Raw genomic sequence first — 18,040 nt, forward strand, 5'->3', positions numbered from 1 at the left:
GAGAAGAGGAGAGAAGAGGAGAGGAGGGGAGAGTAGAGGAGGGGAGAGAATAGGAGGGGAGAGAAGAGGAGAGAGAAGAGGAGGGGTGAAAAGAGGAGAGGAGAGAATAGGAGGAGAGAAGAGGAGGGGAGAGAATAGGAGGGGAGAGAAGGGAGGGGGAGAGGAGAAGAGGAGGGGAGAGAAGAGGAGGGAGAGAATAGGAGGGGAGAGAAGGAGGGGAGAGAAGAGGAGAGGAGAGAATAGGAGGGGAGAGAAGAGGAGAGAAGAGGAGAGGAGAAGGAGAGGGGAGAGGAGGGGGAGGAGAGAAGAGGGGGAGAGAAGAGGAGAGAGAAGAGGGGAGAATAGAAGAGGCGAGGAGAGAATAGAGGAGGGAGAGGTAGAGGAGGAGGAGGGGGAGAGAGAAGAGGAGGGGAGAAGAGGAGAGGAGAGAATAGGAGGGAGAATATAGGAGAAGAGGAGAGGAGGGGGGGGAGAGGAGAGAAGAGGGAGAGAAGAGGGAGAGAATATAGGAGAAGAGGAAGGGGGAGAAGATAGGAGAATAGTTGTGTAGCTGTGTCACTCTATTCCAGTCAGTCAAACAAGCTTCTTTTCACTGAGGACAAACAGCAGATGTCTTCAGATGTCTCCATGTCCACACAGTCAACTCAACTTTTATTCATATTATTATTTATTTAACAAGGCAAGTCAATTAAGAACAAATTTTTATTTACAAAATGAGGCCTTCCAAAAGGCAATTGGCATTAGCCCACGTGTTTCTCTCGTCTGTGTGTGTGTGTGTGTGTGTGTGTGTGTGTGTGTGTGTGTGTGTGTGTGTGTGTGTGTGTGTGTGTGTGTGTGTGTGTGTGTGTGTGTGTGTGTGTGTGTGTGTGTGTGTGTGTGTGTGTGTGTGTGTGTGTACAGTACCAGTCAAAAGTTTGGACAAGGTGTTTAAGAACAAAAAAGTGTGAAACAATATTCTTAAAAGTAGCCACCATTTTCCTTGATGACAGCTTTGCACATTTTCTCAAACAGCTTCATGAGGTAGTCAGCTGGAATGCATTTCAATTAACAGGTGGGCCTTGTTAAAAGTGGAATTTCTTTCCTTCTTAATGTGTTTGAGCCAATCAGTTGCGTTGTGACAAGGTAGGGGTGGTATTCAGAAGATAGCCCTATTTGGGAAAAGACAAAGTCCATATTATGGGAAGAACAGCGGGGTGGGGAGGCAGGTAGCCAAGTGGTTAGAGCGTTGGACTAGGAAACGAAAGGTTGCAAGATCGAATCCCCGAGCTGACAAGGTAAAAATCTGTTGTTCTACCCCTGAACAAGCAGTTAACCCACTGTTCTGAGGCCGTCATTGAAAAAAAGCAGTTGTTCGGGACTGAAACAGTGGGTTAACTACCATGTTACTCCTAATACTATTACTTATGGCACTGTTACCACTAGAATTACTCCGAGTACTGGAATTACTGAGAGTAAGGTTACTGATAGCATTACTTACAGTACTGTTACAACTAGTATTACTCCTAGTACTGTTACAACTAGTATTACTCCTAGTACTGTTACAACTAGTATTACTCCTAGTACTGTTACAACTAGTATTACTGATAGTAAGATTACTGACAGTATTACTTATGTGACTGCTAGTATAACCCCCAGTACTGTTTCTGCTAGTATAACCCCCAGTACTGTTTCTGCTAGTATTACTGATGGTACTGTTACTACTAGTATTACTGATGGTATTGTTACTACTAGTATTACTGATGGTACCATTAGTGCTAGTATTACTGATGGTACTGTTAGTACTAGTATTACTGATGGTACCATTAGTGCTAGTATTACTGATGGTACTGTTAGTGCTAGTATTACTGATGGTACTGTTAGTGCTAGTATTACTGATGGTACTGTTAGTGCTAGTATTACTGATGGTACTGTTAGTGCTAGTATTACTGATGGTACTGTTAGTACTAGTATTACTGATAGTAAGGTTACTGATAGTATTACTTCTAGTACTGTCACTACTACTATTACTCCTAGCACTGTTACCACTAGTATTACTCCTAGTACTGCTACTGCTAGTATTACTGATGTTACTGTTACTACTAGTATTACTGATGGTACTGTTAGTGTCAGTATTACTGATGGTACTGTTAGTGTTAGTATTACTGATGGTACTGTTAGTGTCAGTATTACTGATGGTACTGTTAGTGTCAGTATTACTGATGGTACTGTTAGTGCTAGTATTACTGATGGTACTGTTAGTGCTAGTATTACTGATGGTACTGTTAGTGTCAGTATTACTGATGGTACTGTTTGTCCTAGTATTACTGATGGTACTGTTAGTGTTAGTATTACTGATGGTACTGTTAGTGCTAGTATTACTGATGGTACTGTTAGTGTAAGTATTACTGATGGTACTGTTAGTGCTAGTATTACTGATGGTACTGTTAGTGTCAGTATTACTGATGGTACTGTTAGTGTCAGTATTACTGATGGTACTGTTAGTGTCAGTATTACTGATGTTACTGTTAGTGTCAGTATTACTGATGGTACCATTAGTGCTAGTATTACTGATGGTACTGTTACTACTAGTATTACTGATGGTACTGTTAGTGCTAGTATTACTGATGGTACTGTTAGTGCTAGTATTACTGATGGTACTGTTAGTGCTAGTATTACTGATGGTACTGTTACTACTAGTATTACTGATGGTACTGTTAGTGCTAGTATTACTGATGGTACTGTTAGTGCTAGTATTACTGATGGTACTGTTAGTGCTAGTATTACTGATGGTACTGTTAGTGTCAGTATTACTGATGGTACTGTTAGTGCTAGTATTACTGATGGTACTGTTAGTGCTAGTATTACTGATGGTACTGTTAGTGCTAGTATTACTGATGGTACTGTTAGTGCTAGTATTACTGATGGTACTGTTAGTGCTAGTATTACTGATGGTACTGTTACTGCTAGTAGCACTAACAGTACCATCAGCAACTTATTTAACAGAAAAATTCATTGCAGAAACTAGATATAGGAAACGTTACAATTTTTTATTTAAGTGAACAAACGTCGGCCTTTAACCATATAAACTAATTTACATACAAATATAGGCTTCAATATTCTGCCCATACGAACAAATTATTTATAAACCATAACTGAACCAATTTCTGTAGGTTATATATACAATATACCACCAGCCAGCCGTCGTTCCCCAGCCAATCGCATGCACACTGGCGTGGACGAAAGAGTTGCCCACAAAGGAGTTAGCTTCTGCCGAAGCCTTCGCTGTAAAATAGAACGTGTTGCAGGAGTACTATGGTCACACATTACAGCAGGGGATTATGGGTTAAGACAGGAAGAGGATCTGACAGAGGCAAGATGCTTTGGTGACGGACGGCACGAGACACACACACACACACACACACACACACACACACACACACACACACACACACACACACACACAAACACACACAGCGTTGACAGCGAGCCTCAATCTTCCTTCTAACCATTGACTGTGTCTCTGTTTAATCAGAATGTTCTTCCTGTCATATCAGTGTTGATTACTGGTATTATTAAAAGCCCCGCAGGACTATTCCTCTCCTCTCCTCTCCAACCCTCTCCTCCCCTCTCCAACCCTCTCCTCCCCCCCCTCTCCTCTCCACTCCCTCTCCTCTCCAACTCTCTCCTCCCTCCTAACCCTCCTCTCCTCCCCCTCCAACCCTCTCCTCCCTCTCAACCCTCCCTCCCCTCCCTCTCCAACCCTCTCAACCCTCTCCAACCCTCTCCAACCCCTCCTCCCCTCTCCAACCCTCTCCTCCCCTCTCCAACCCTCTCCTCCCCTCTCCAACCCTCTCCTCCCCCTCTCCAGAGAGGAACCCTCTCCCTCTCCTCTCCTCTCCTCCCATCTCCTCCCTCCCTCTCCTCTGGAAGTCCACCCTCTCCAGACCCTCTCCTCTCTCCTCTCCTCTCCCTCTCCCTCCCCCTCTCTCTCTCTCTCTCCTCTCCTCTCCCTCCCTCTCCTCTCCTCTCCTCCCCTCTCCTCTCCTCTCCTCTCCCCTCCCCTCTCCTCTCTCCTCTCCTCTCCTCCCTCTCCTCTCTCCTCTCCTCCCCTCTCCTCTCCCTCTCCCTCCCCTCCCCTCTCCTCTCCCTCCCCTCTCCTCTCCCTCCTCTCCCTCTCCCTCCTCTCCTCCCCTCCCCCTCTCCGCCCTCCTCCCTCCCCTCTCCTCTCCCTCCCCTCTCCAACCCTCTCCTCTCCTCTCCTCTCCCTCCCCTCCCCTCTCCCACCCTCTCCTCCCCTCTCCCTCTCCTCCCCCTCTCCTCCCCTCTCCAACCCTCTCCTCTCCCTCTCCTCTCCTCCCCTCCCCTCTCCAACCCCTCTCCCTCTCCTCTCTCCTCTCCTCTCCTCTCCTCCCCTCCCCCTCTCAACCCTCTCCTCTCCTCCCTCTCCAACCCCTCTCCTCTCCCTCTCCTCTCCTCCCCTCTCAATCCTCTCCTCTCCCCTCTCCTCCCCTCCCCTCCAACCCCTCTCCTCTCCTCGAACTCTCTCCTCCCCTACCCCTCTCCTCTCAACCCTCTCCTCCCAGACCCTCTCCTCTCAACCCTCTCCCTCCCCTCTCCTCCCCTCTCAGACCCTCTCCTCCCCTCTCCAGGGGAGAGAAGAGGAGGGGAGAACCCTCTCCTCCCCCTCTCCCTCCCTCTCCAACTCCTCTCCTCCCTCCCCTCTCCTCTCCAACCCTCTCCTCCCCCTCTCCAACCCTCTCCTCCCCTCTCCTCTCCCTCCCCTCTCCAGACCCTCTCCTCCCCCTCTCCAACCCTCTCCTCCCCTCTCAACCCTCTCCCTCCCTCTCCCCTCCTCTCCAACCCTCTCCTCCCTCTCCAACCCTCTCCTCCCCTCCCTCTCCTCTCCAACCCTCTCCTCCCCTCTCAACCCTCTCCCTCCCTCTCCAACCCTCTCCTCCCCTCTCCAGACCCTCTCCTCCCCCTCTCCAGGAGGGGAGAGAAAGGGAGGGGGAGAGAAGAGGAAGAGAGAAGAGGAGGAGAGAAGAGGAGGGGAGAGTCCAGGAGGGGAGAGAAGAGGAGGGAGACCCTCCTCCTCCCCTCTCCCTCTCCCTCCCCACTCCCAGGCCCTCTCTCCCTCCCCTCTCAGCCCTCTCTAGGGGAGAGAAGAGGAGGGGAGAGAAGAGGAGGGGAGGGAGAGAAGAGGAGGGGAGAGAAGAGAGGACCCTCTCCTCTCCCTCTCCAACCCTCTCCCCCCTCTCCCTCTCCTCCCCTGTGTGTGTGTCTCCTCCCCCTGTCCCCCCCTGTGTGCCCTCTCCTCTCCCTGTGTCTCCACCCCCTCTGTGTGTGTGTGTCCTCTGTGTGTGTGTCCCCTCTGTGTGTGTCCCTCTGTGTGTGTGTGTGTGTGTTTGGACAAGGTGTTTAAGAACAAAAAAGTGTCCCTCAATATTCTTAAAAGTAGCCACCATTTTTCATGATGACCCCTTTCCATTTTCTCAAACAGCTTGTCAGCTGGAATGCATTTCCTCTAGGTGGGCCTTGTTAAAAGTGGAATTTCTTTCCTTCTTAATGTGTTTGAGCCAATCAGTTGCGTTGTGACAAGGTAGGGTGGTATTCACCCTAGCCCTATTTGGGAAAGAACAAAGTCCATATTATGGGAAGAACAGCGGGGTGGGGAGGCAGGTAGCCAAGTGGTTAGAGCGTTGGACTAGGAAACGAAAGGTTCCTCTCGAATCCCCGAGCTGACAAGGTAAAAATCTGTTGTTCTACCCCTGAACAAGCAGTTAACCCACTGTTCTCCTCCCCGTCATTGAAAAAAAAAAGCAGTTGTTCGGGACTGAAACAGTGGGTTAACTACCATGTTACTCTAATCTCCTCTCCACCCCTCTCCTCTCCAACCCTCTCCTCTCCAACCCTCTCCCTCCCCTCTCCACCCCCTCTCCTCTCCAACCCTCTCCCCCTCTCCTCTCCTCTCCAACCCTCTCCTCCCCTCTCTCTCCACCCCCTCTCCACCCCATCTCCTACTACACTCATCTCCTCTCCACCCCACCCCTCTCCTCTCCACCCCTCTCTTCCCCCTCTACTCTCCTCTCCTCCCCTCTTTTCTCTACCCCTCTTCTCCCTCTTCTCTCATCACCACCCATCTCCTCTCCACCCCTCTCCTCTCCGACCCACTAGTACCCTCTACTCCTCTACTGTCCCCCTCCCCTCTCCACCCCCTCTCCTCCCCTCTACTCTCCTCTCCACCCCTCTCCTCCCCCTCTACTCTCCTCTCCTCCCCTCTTGTCTCTACCCCCTCTCCTCACCTCTCCAGCCATCTCCTGATCAACCCCTCTCCACTCCTCCCTCTCTCCTCCCCCTTACTCTCCTGCTCCCCTCTCCACCCCTCTCCTCCCCTCTACTCTCCTCTCCTCCCCTCTTGTCTCTACCCCTCTCCTCACCTCTCCAGCCATCTCCTCTCCTCCCCTCTCCTCCCCTCTCCCTCCCCCTCTCCTCTCCACCCCTCTCCTCTCCGACCCTCTCCGACCCTCTACTCTCCTCTCCTCCCTCCCCTCTACACCCTCTCCTCCCCTCTACTCTAGTCTCCACCCTCTCTCCTCCCCTCTACTCTCCTCTCCTCCCCTCTTGTCTCTACCCCCTCTCCTCACCTCTCCAGCCATCTCCTCTCAACCCCCTCTCCACTCCTCCCTATCCCTCCCTCTCCTCTCCTCCCCCTCTCCTCTCCTCCTCCCTCTCCCTCTCCACCCCTCTCTTCCCCTCTACTCTACTCTCCTCCCCTCTTTTCTCTACCCCTCTTCTCCCCTCTTCTCTCATCTCCACCCCTCTCCTCACCACCCATCTCCTCTCCACCCCTCTCCTCTCCGACCCTCTCCCGACCCTCTACTCTCCTCCCTCCCCTGGTACCCCTCTCCTCCCCTCTACTCTCCTCCCTCTCCACCCTCTCCTCCCCTCTACTCTCCTCTCCTCCCCTCTTGTCTCTACTCCCTCTCCTCACCTCTCCAGCCATCTCCTCTCCCTCTCCTCCCTCCCCCCCTCCTCCCTCCCCCTCTCCCTCCCTCTCCCTGCTCCCCTCTAGTATCTCCCTCTGTCTCCTCCCCTACTCCTCCCCCTCTCCCTGGTACTCTCCTCTCCTCCCCTCTCCACCCCCTCTCTAGCCCTCTCCCTCTCCTCTCCACCCCTCTCCTGTCCTCTCCAACCCTCTCCTCCCCTCTCCACCCCCTCTCCTCTCCAACCCTCCCCTCTCCTCTCCCTCTCCAACCCTCTCCTCCCCTCCTCTCCACCCCTCTCCTCACCACCCATCTCCTCCTCCACCCCTCTCCTCTCCGACCCTCTCCGACCCTCTACTCTAGTCTCCCTCCCCCTCCCCCTCTCCACCCCCTCTCCTCTCCCCTCCTCCCCTCTCCAACCCTCTCCTCCCCTCTCCTCTCCCTCTCCAACCCTCTCCTCCCCTCCTCCCCCTCTCCTCCCCTCTCCAACCCTCTCCCTCCCCTCTCCTCTCCAACCCTCTCCAACCCTCTCTCCTCCCCTCTCCAACCCTCTCCTCCCCTCTCCAACCCTCTCCTCCCCTCTCCAACCCTCTCCTCCCCTCTCCCTCCCTCTCCTCTCCTCCCCCTCCAACCCCTCTCCTCCCTCTCCAACCCTCTCCTCCCCTCCAACCCTCTCCTCTCCTCCCCCACTCCAACCCTCTCCTCCCCTCTCCAACCCTCTCCTCCCTCTCCAACCCTCTCATCCCCTCTCCAACCCCTCCCCTCTCCCTCTCCTCCCCACTCCAACTCTCCTCCCCCTCCAACCCTCTCCTCCCTCTCCTCTCCTCTCCACCCCTCTCAAGCCCTCTCCCTCCCTCCTCCCCTCTCCACCCCTCTCTAACCCTCTCCTCTCCTCCCCTCCCCCTCTCCACCCCTCTCTAGTCTCCTACTCCCTCCCCCTCCAACCTGCTCCTCCTCCTCCCTCTAGTACCCCTCTGCTCCTCTCCTCCCCTCTCCCTCCCCTCTCCACCCTCTCTCCTCTCCTCTCCAACCCTCCTCTCCTCCCCTCTCCTCCTAGTCCTCCCTCCTCTCCAACCCTCTACTCCTCTCCTCTCCTCCCTACTCCTCTCCACCCTCTCCTCTCCTCCAATCTCCTACTCCTCTCCTCCCCTCTCCTCCACTCTCCTCTCTCCTCCAACCCCCCTCTCCTCCCATCTCCTCTCCAACCCTGCTCCTCCCCTCCTCTCCTCCCTGTCCTCTCCTCCCCTCTCCACCCCCCTCTACTGAGCCCTCTCCATTCCTCTCCACCCCTCTCCTGATCCAACCCTGTCCCTCCCCTACTCCACCCCTCTCTGATCCAACCCTCTCCCCCTCTCCTCCTCCTCTCCAACCCTCTCCTATCTCCTCTCCACCCCTCTCCACCCATCTCCTCTACACTGATGTTACTCCACCCCACCTCTCCTACTCCCATGGTACTCTTCCCCTGCTAGTATTACTCTCCCCCTCTTTTCTAGTATTACTCCCCTCTTTCTCATCTCCAACCCTTCCTGATCTCCACCCCTCTACTGCAAGTATTCCTGATGGTACTGTTAGTGCTAGTATTCCCTCTCCACCCCTCTCCAGTCCAACCCTCCTCCCTGATGGTCCTGTTAGTCTTAGTACCCTGATCCTCCCTCTCCTGTCACCCCTCTCCACCCATCTCCTCTACACTGTCTCCTATTACCTGATGGTACTGTCCCCCTGTCAGTATTACTGATGGTACTGTTAGTGTCCCCCTATCCACCCCTGATGGTACTGTTAGTGTTAGTATTCCCTGATGGTACTGTTAGTGTCAGTATTACTCTCCTACTCTGTTAGTGTCAGTATTACTGATGGTACTGTTAGTGTTAGTATCCTGATGGTACTGTTAGTGGTCATATTACTGATGGTCCCTGTTCTCCTCCATATTACTCCCTCCCCTCTTAGTCTAGTATTACTCCACCCCCTTCCCCCTCTACTCTCCTCTCCTCCCCTCTTTTGAGTACTAGTATTACTGATCTTCTGTTAGTGCTCCAGTATTCCTGACCAGTACTGTTAGTGTCCAGTATTACTGATGGTACTGTTAGTGCTAGTATTACTGATGGTACTGTTAGTGCTAGTATTACCCCTGATGGTACTGTTAGTGCTAGTATTACTGATGGTACTGTTAGTGGTCATCCTGATGGTACTGTTAGTCTAGTATTACTGATGGTACTGTTAGTGCTAGTATCCCTGATGGTACTGTTAGTGTCAGTATTACTGATCCACCCCTCTCTAGTGCTAGTATTACTGATGGTACTGTTAGTGCTAGTATTACTGATCCTACTGTTAGTGGTCATGTTACTGATCTCCTGTCCAAGTTCCTAGTATTACTCCTCTACTGTTAGTGCTCCTATTCTGATCTCCACTGTCTCCTCCCCAGTATCTCCACCCATCTCCTCTTACTCCTAGTAGCCCTAACAGTCTCCATCCACCCCTCTCTTCCAGAAAAATTCCTCCCTGCAGAAACTAGATATAGGAAACGTTCCCAATTTTTTATTTCTCACCCTTCTCCCTCTTCTTCTTCTCATCTCCCATATAAACTAATTTACATACAAATATAGGCTTCAATATTCTCCCCTCCCTCCAGACAAATTATTTATAAACCATAACTGAACCAATTTCTCCTCCCCTCTTGTATATACCAATATACCACCAGCCAGCCACGTCGTATCCCCAGCCAATCCCTGCACACTGGCGTCCCAGAAGAGTTGCCCACAAAGGAGTTCCTCTCCTCCCTCTCCCTCCTCTCCTGTCCAAAATCTCTTGTTGCAGGAGTACTATGGTCACACATTACAGCAGGGGATTATGGGTTAAGACAGGAAGAGGATCTGACAGAGGCACCCATCTTTGGTGACCCCAGCTGAGACTCCCTCCACTCCCACTCCACCACACTCCTCCCCTACACACACTCCACCCCCACTCCACCCCACTCCTCCCCACACTTCTCCTCCCCTCTGTTCACCCACACCCACACACCACTCCAGCCATCTCCACTCCTCCCCTCTCCCTCTCCTCCCCCTCCCCTCCTCTCCAATCTTCCTTCCCTAACCATTGACTGTCCTCCCTGTTTAATCAGAATGTTCTTCCCCTGTCATATCAGTGTTGATTACCTGGTATTACACCCCTCTCCCTCCCCTATTTCCTCTCCTCCCCCTCCTCCCCTCTCCCTCCTCCCTCTCCTCCCTCCCTCCTCCCTCTCTCCTCTCCTCTCCTCTCCCTCCCTCTCCTCTCCCCCTCCTCCCTCCTTCCAACTCCCCCTCTCCTCTCCTCCTCCCTCCCTCTCCACCCCTCTCCCTCCCTCCCCTCCTCCTCCTCCACCCCTCCTAGCCTCCCCTCCACCCTCCTCCCTCCACCCCTCTCCTCTCCCCTCCCTCTCTCCCCTCTCCACCCCCCTCCCTCTCCAACCTCTCCTCTCCCCCTCCCCTCTCCTCTCCCTCTCCTCCCTCCCCTCTCCACCCCTCCCTCCCCACTCTCCTCCACCCATCTCCTACACCTATCTCCTCTCCACCCCACCCTCTCCCTCCACCCCTCTCTTCCCTCTCCTCTCCCTCTCCTCCCTTTTCTCTACCCCCCTCCCTCTCTCTCCTCTCCTCCCCTTTTCTCTACCCCTCTTCTCCCCTCTTCTCTCATCTCCACCCCTCTCCTCACCACCCATCTCCTCTCCACCCCCTCCCTCCTCTCCGACCCCTCTCCTCTCCCTCTCCTCCCCCTCCCTCTCCACCCCCTCTCCTCCCCTCCCCTCTCCTCTCCACCCCCTCTCCTCCCCTCTACTCTCCTCCTCCCTCTTGTCTCTACCCCTCTCCTCCCCTCTCCAGCCATCTCCCATCCTCCCCCTCTCCTCTCCTCCCCCTCTCTCCTCTCCTCCTCCTCCCTCTCCCCTCCCTCCCCTCCCCTCTCCTCTCCTCTCTCCACCCCTCCTTCCCCTCTACCTCCCTCTCCTCCCCTCTTTTCTCTACCCCCTCTTCTCCCTCTCCTCTCATCTCCACCCCTCTCCCCTCACCACCCATCTCCCTCCCACCCCTCTCTCCGACCCTCTCTCTCTCTCTCCTCCCTCCCTCTCCACCCCTCTACTCTCCTCTCCTCCCTCTCCACCCCCTCTCCTAGCCCTCTCCTCTCCTCCCCTCTCCTCTCCCTCCTCTCCTCCCCTCTCCACCCCTCTAGCCCTCTCCCCCTCTCCTCTCCACCCTCTCCCTCCTCCCTCCTCTCCAACCCTCTCCCCCTCTCCACCCCTCTCCTCTCCAACCCTCTCCCCCCTCTCCTCCCTCCTCTCCAACCCTCTCCTCTCCAACCCCCCTCCTCCCCTCCTCTCCACCCCCATCTCCTCCCCTCTCCTCCTCCCCTCTTTTTCTCTACCCCTTCTCCCCCTCTCCTCCCTCTTTCAACCCTTCTCCCCTCTTCTCTCATCTCCCCCTCTCCCTCACCACCCATCTCCTCTCCACCCTCTCCTCTCCGACCCTCTACTCTCCTCTCCTCCCCTCCCCTCTCCACCCCCTCTCCTCCCCCTCTACTCCAACCTCTCCACCTCCCCCTCCCCTCTCCCTCTCCTCTCCTCCCCTCCACCCCTGTCTCCCTCTCCTCCCTCCTCCCAGCCATCTCCTATCCTCCTCTCTCCCTCCTCCCCTCTCCTCCTCCCTCCCTCTCCTCCCTCTCCTCTCCTCTCCTCTCCCACCCTCTCTCCCCTCTCCTCCCTCTCCTCCCCTCTCTAGCCCTCTTCCTCCCCCTCTTCTCCTCATCTCCCCCTCCTCTCCTCCATCTCCTCTCCACCCCTCTCCTCTCCGACCCTCTACTCCCCTCCCTCCTCCCCTCCCCCTCTCCACCCCTCCTCCCTCTACTCTCCTCTCCTCCCCTCTTGTCTCTACCCCTCTCCTCTCCAGCCATCTCCTCTCCCTCTCCTCCCCCCCTCCCTCCTCCCCCCTCTCCTCTCCTCTCCTCTCCTCCCCTCCTCCCCTCTCCTCCCCTCCTCCCCTCTCCAACTCCCCCCTCCTCTCCTCTCCTCCCCTCTCCCTCTCCTCTCCTCCCTCCCCTCTCCTCTCCTCTCCTCTCCTCTCCTCCCCTCTCCACCCCTCTCTAGCCCCTCTCCCCTCTCCTCTCCACCCTCTCCTCTCTCCCTCTCCACCCCTCTCCTCTCCAACCCTCTCCTCCCCCTCACCCTCTCCTCTCCAACCCTCTCCTCCCCTCTCCTCTCCTCTCCAACCCTCTCCTCCCCTCTCCACCCCCTCCTCCCCACTCCCTCTCCACCCATCTCCTCTACACTCATCCCTCTCCACCCCACCCCTCTCCTCTCCACCCCTCTCTTCCCCTCTACTCTCCTCTCCTCCCCTCTTTTCTCTACCCCTCTTCTCCCCTCTTCTCCTCTCCACCCCTCTCCCTCACCACCCATCTCCTCTCCGCCCCTCCCTCTCCGACCCTCTCCTCCCCTCCCCTCTACTCTCCTCTCCTCCCCCCTCTCCACCCCTCTCTCCCCTCTACTCTCCTCTCCCTCCCCTCTACTCTCCTCTTGTCTCTACCCCTCTCCTCACCTCTCCAGCCATCTCCTCTCCACCCCCTCCACTCCTCTCCCTACACCCATCTCCTCTCCACCCATCTCCCCTCCACCCTTCTCTCCACCCATCTCCTCCCCCTCTCCACCCCTCTCCACCCATCACCTCCCCTCTACTCTCCTCTCCTCCCCTCCCTCTCCACCCCTCTCCTCCCCTCTACTCTCCTCTCCTCCCCCTACTCTCCCCTTGTCTCCACCCCTCTCCTCTCCTCCAGCCATCTCCTCTCCACCCATCTCCACTCCACCCCTCTACACCCATCTCCTCTCCACCCTTCTCCTCTCCACCCCTCTCCTCTCCACCCATCTCCTCCCCTCTCCACCCCTCTCCACCCATCTCCTCTCCTCCCTCTCCACCCATCTCCTCTCCTCCCCTCTCCACCCCCCTCTCCACCCATCTCCTCTCCACCCCTCTCCACCCATCTCCTCTCCTCCACCCATCTCCTCTCCACCCCTCTCCTCTCCACCCATCTCCTCCCCTCTCCACCCCTCTCCACCCATCTCCTCCTCCCCCCTCTCCACCCCTCTCCCTCCCCTCTCTCCTCCTCTCCTCCCCTCTACTCTCCCTCTTGTCTCTACCCCCTCCTCACCTCTCCAGCCATCTCCTCTCCACCCATCTCCTCTCCACCCCTCTCCTCTCCGACCCATCTCCTCCCTCTACACTCCTCTCCTCCCTCTCTCCTCTCCACCCCTCTCCTCCCCTCTACTCTCCTCCCCCTCTTGTCTCTACCCCTCTCCTCACCTCTCCAGCCATCTCCTCTCCACCCATCTCCTCTCCACCCCTCTCCTCTCCACCCATCTCCTCCCCTCTCCACCCCTCTCCACCCATCTCCTCTCCTCCCCTCTCCTCTCACTCCACAGGAGGAATTACAGAACCAGGCGTAACGCTGGGAAAGATAATCACTCTGCTGTGTGTTTGTGTGTGTCCTTGTTTATGGGCAAGGTTACACACTGCAAGACTCCACAGAGTATTCAGAGCACAAAAACACCACCTGGCACTGTTGGCAAAGGAACATAAGTACCCACACGGACACAAACAGAACACACGGACACACACAGAAACATGAACACACGGACACACAGAAACATGGACATACACGGACACACACAGAAACATGAACACACGGACACACACAGAAACATGAACACACACGGACACACACAAACAGAACACACGGACACACACAGAAACATGAACACACACGGACACACACAGAAACATGAACACACACGGACACACAGAAACATGGACACACACGGACACACACAGAAACATGAACACACACGGACACACAGATACATGGACACACAGAACACACACAGAAACATGGACACACACGGACACACACAGAAACATGAACACACACGGACACACACAGAAACATGGACACACACGGACACACAGAAACATGGACACACACGGACACACACAGAAACATGGACACACACGGACACACACAGAAACATGAACACACACGGACACACAGAAACATGGACACACACGGACACACACAGAAACATGAACACACACGGACACACAGAAACATGGACACACACGGACACACAGAAACATGGACACACACGGACACACACAGAAACATGGACACACACGGACACACAGTGTGTCAACAGTGAACCAGCTTATTGGGATTGTAATTTCAAGTCAAAGTTGTTCCTTGTAAATATTAGTGCCGACGTTAGTGTTGGGAGACAGACAGACAGACAGACAGACAGACAGACAGACAGACAGACAGACAGACAGACAGACAGACAGACAGACAGACAGAGAGGGGCTCAATTTCAATTCAAGGGGCTTTATTGGCATGGGAAACATGTGTAAACATTGCCAAAGCAAGTGAGGTAGATAATATACAAAAGTGAAATAAACAATAAAATTAGCAGTAAACATTACACATACAGAAGTTTCAAAACAATAAAGACATTACAAACGTCAAATTACATGAACACACACGGACACACACAAACAGAACACACGGACACACAGAAACATGTGGATATATATATATATACAGTGTTGTAACAATGTACAAATGGTTAAAGTACACAAGGGAAAATAGATAAGCATAAATATGGGTTGTAATTTACAATGGTGTTCGTTCTTCACTGGTTGCCCTTTTCTTGTGGCAACAGGTCACACATCTTGCTGCTGTGATGGCACACTGTGGAATTTCCCCCAGTAGATATGGGAGTTTATCCAAATTGGATTTGTTTTCAAATTCTTTGTGGATCTGTGTAATCTGAGGGAAATATGTGTCTCCTATATGGTCATACATTGGGCAGGAGGTCAGGAAGTGCAGCTCAGTTTCCACCTCCTTTTGTGGGCAGTGAGCACATAGCCTGTCTTCTCTTGAGGGCCAGGTCTGTCTACGGCAGTCTTTCTCAATAGCAAGGCTATGCTCACTGAGTCTGTACATAGTCAAAGCTTTCCTTAAGTTTGGTCAGTCACAGTGGTCAGGTATTCTGCCACTGTGTACTCTCTGTTTAGGGCCAAATAGCATTCTGGTTAGCTCTGTTCTTTTGTTAATTCTTTCCAATGTGTCAAGTAATTATCTTTTAGATTTCTCATGATTTGGTTGGGTCTAATTGTATTGCTGTCCTGAGGCTCTGTGGGGTGTGTTTGTGAACAGAGCCCCAGGACCAGCTTGCTTAGGGGACTCTTCTCCAGGTTCTCTGTAGGTGATGGCTTTGTTTTGGAAGGTTTGGGAATAGCTTCCTTTTAGGTGATTATAGGCTTTGTTATGGAAGGTTTGGGAATAGCTTCCTTTTAGGTGGTTGTAGAATTTAACAGCTCTTTTCTGGATTTTGATAATTAGTGGGTATCGGCCTAATTCTGCTCTGCATGCACTATTTGGTGTTCTACGGTGTACGCAGAGGATTTTTTTACAGAATTCTGCATGCAGATTCTCAATTTGGTGTTTGTCCCATTTTGTGAAGTCTTGGTTGGTGAGCGGACCCCAGACCTCACAACCATAAAGGGCAATGGGCTCTATGACTGATTCAAGTATTTTTAGCCAGATCCTAATTGTTATGTTGAATTTTATGTTCCTTTTAATGGCATAGAATGCCCTTCTTGCCTTGTCTCTCAGATCATTCACAGCTTTGTGGAAGTTACCTGTGGCGATGATGTTTAGGCCGAGCTATGTAATCGTTTTAGTGGGCTCTAGGGTAACAGTGCCTAGATGGAATTTGTATTTGTGGTCCTGGCAACTGGACCTTTTTTGGAACACCATTATTTTGTCTTACTGAGATATACTGTCAGGGCCCAGGTCTGACAGAATCTGTGCAGAAGATCTAGGTGCTGCTGTCGGTCCTCCTTGGTTGGGGACAGAAGCACCAGATCATCAGCAAACAGTAGACATTTGACTTCAGGTCGGTCTCTCTCTCGCTGTGTGTCTGTAGTCAAACCCTCTCCAGACGCTATCAGTTAGCTCATGTCTCCCGAAGCTGCTTATGCAACGTTGGATTTACAGCACAGACAAGTGGTAGAGTGTGTGTGTGAATGCGTGTATGTCGTTCGTGCATGTCATTCGTGTGTGTGTGTGTGCCTGTCTTACTTGAGCTGGTGGTCCTTGGTGCTACGTGTCTTCGTAAGGAACCTCTCAGACAGTTTCTCCAGGTTACGACTGTAGTCCATCTCGACCTCCGCCTTCTTCCTGAAGAAGTCCTGCAGGTCCTGCAGCAGCTGCACTCTCAGCTCACACTGCTGGTCCAGACACTTCAACTGCTCCACCAGCTGGGCACGGATCTCTACAGAGAGGAGGGGGGGGGGGGGGGTTAGACATCTTCAGACATACTGGGAGAGGGAGAGGGCTAGTTTGTGGCTATGGGTGCACTGGACATCATCATCATCATCATCTACAACATCATCATAAATAAACACTTTATTAGCCAATCAGTTGGAGTATACCATGTGATTGGCTCACAAAAAACTCCTACTTTATATTACCAGCACCCTTCAAAGACAACATTCTGAGAATGAATAACCTCCCTCCCTCGCTCCACCTCCCTCCCTCCCTCCCTCGCTCCACCTCTCTCCCTCCCTCGCTCCACCTCCCTCCCTCCGTCCCTTGCTCCCCCTCCCTCCCTCGCTCCACCTCTCTCCCTCTCTCCCTCCCTCACAACCACCTCTCTCCTTCTCTCCTCGCTCCACCTCCCTCGCTCCACCTCCCTCCCTCCTCTCCCTCCCTCCCTCTCCCTCGCTCCACTCTCCCTCTCCCTCCCTCCCTCGCTCCACCTCTCTCCCTCCCTCCTCGCTCCACGCTCTCTCCCTTCCTCCCTCGCTCCACCTCCCTCCCTCCCTCGCTCCACCTCCCTCCCTCCCTTCCTCCCTACACTCAAGTCTGGCCTCAAATGAATGGCTTCCTCTCAGTGTAGACACACTCAGTGGACATATTGAATTATGATGTTTTAAACTACCAACCTTTTATCCCACAGTACTGTTATGGATAGGTGTGTGTTGGTGTATGTGAATGTATGTGTGTGTGTGGAGAGAGAGAGAGAGAGCGTGAGGCCATGCCAAGCAGAGCAGAAGATCCTGAGTGAATGTGAAGGCAGCGTTTCAAGTCTTGACAACACACACAAACACGCATGATAATAAACTGGATTAGTGATGACAGATGACAGACTAATGCCACACTCTCATAGATGATTCGCAGACAAGAAGCCTTTAAGATTTAATGAACCCCCTCAAAAATAACGCGGGCACACATACACACACACACACACACACACACACACATACACACACACACACACACACATTCCACTTAACTCCTAATCCCAATAACTGCTCCGCCTATGACCTTTCATTGTGATTATTTATTGTACTTCTTTCTCCCTTATTCACCATCTGTTTCCCTTCTTCTTTGTGTAAATCTCCAATGATTTATTTATCTTTTCTAAAAAATGGGATTGTTGTCCCTGTGGGTTTCTACCTCTGCTGCTCATGTTCTTCTTGTTCACCTTTTAAACCTTCCTCATACTGTTCTGTATTTACTTGCAAATAAAAAAATAGTAATTATCAACATTCACACAAGCACACACACACAAAACTGTATACACACACAAAACTGTACACACACACAAAACTGTACACACACACACCGTTGCCTGTGTTTTACCTTTACACCTCCTGCTGTAGATGAAACGGACGGCGTTAGCCTCCATGTTGCTGGGTCTGAGTGTGGTCACTGTCTGACACTAACCCTGGGTGACTCTGCTCTGTGCTTTACAGCTGAGGGGACAGTTTCACAAAGCCACAAAGAGAAGTGGGATTTCTAACTATCAGTCAGCCTGCAAACTCTGTCTGAATACTATGCTCTCTTTCTCTCTCTCTCTCTCTCTCTCTCTCTCTCTCTCTCTCTCTCTCTCTCTCTCTCTCTCTCTTTCTCTCTCTCTCATACACACAAACAGAGAAACTCTCTCTCACACTCACACATACGACACTGCACGCTACCATCTTGATGTCCGTTCTCTGCTGATC

At 52.9% G+C, this 18,040-nt stretch overlaps 1 pseudogene; it reads right to left on the bottom strand.

Annotated features, from left to right (window-relative positions):
* LOC135532122 (SLIT-ROBO Rho GTPase-activating protein 2-like) overlaps positions 1 to 17,748 on the bottom strand; it is a 58,576-nt pseudogene extending 40,828 nt beyond the window's left edge.
* Positions 17,749 to 18,040: the final 292 nt, after the last annotated feature.

Source organism: Oncorhynchus masou, unplaced genomic scaffold (assembly GCF_036934945.1).
Source record: "Oncorhynchus masou masou isolate Uvic2021 unplaced genomic scaffold, UVic_Omas_1.1 unplaced_scaffold_1736, whole genome shotgun sequence".
NCBI lineage: Eukaryota > Metazoa > Chordata > Actinopteri > Salmoniformes > Salmonidae > Oncorhynchus > Oncorhynchus masou.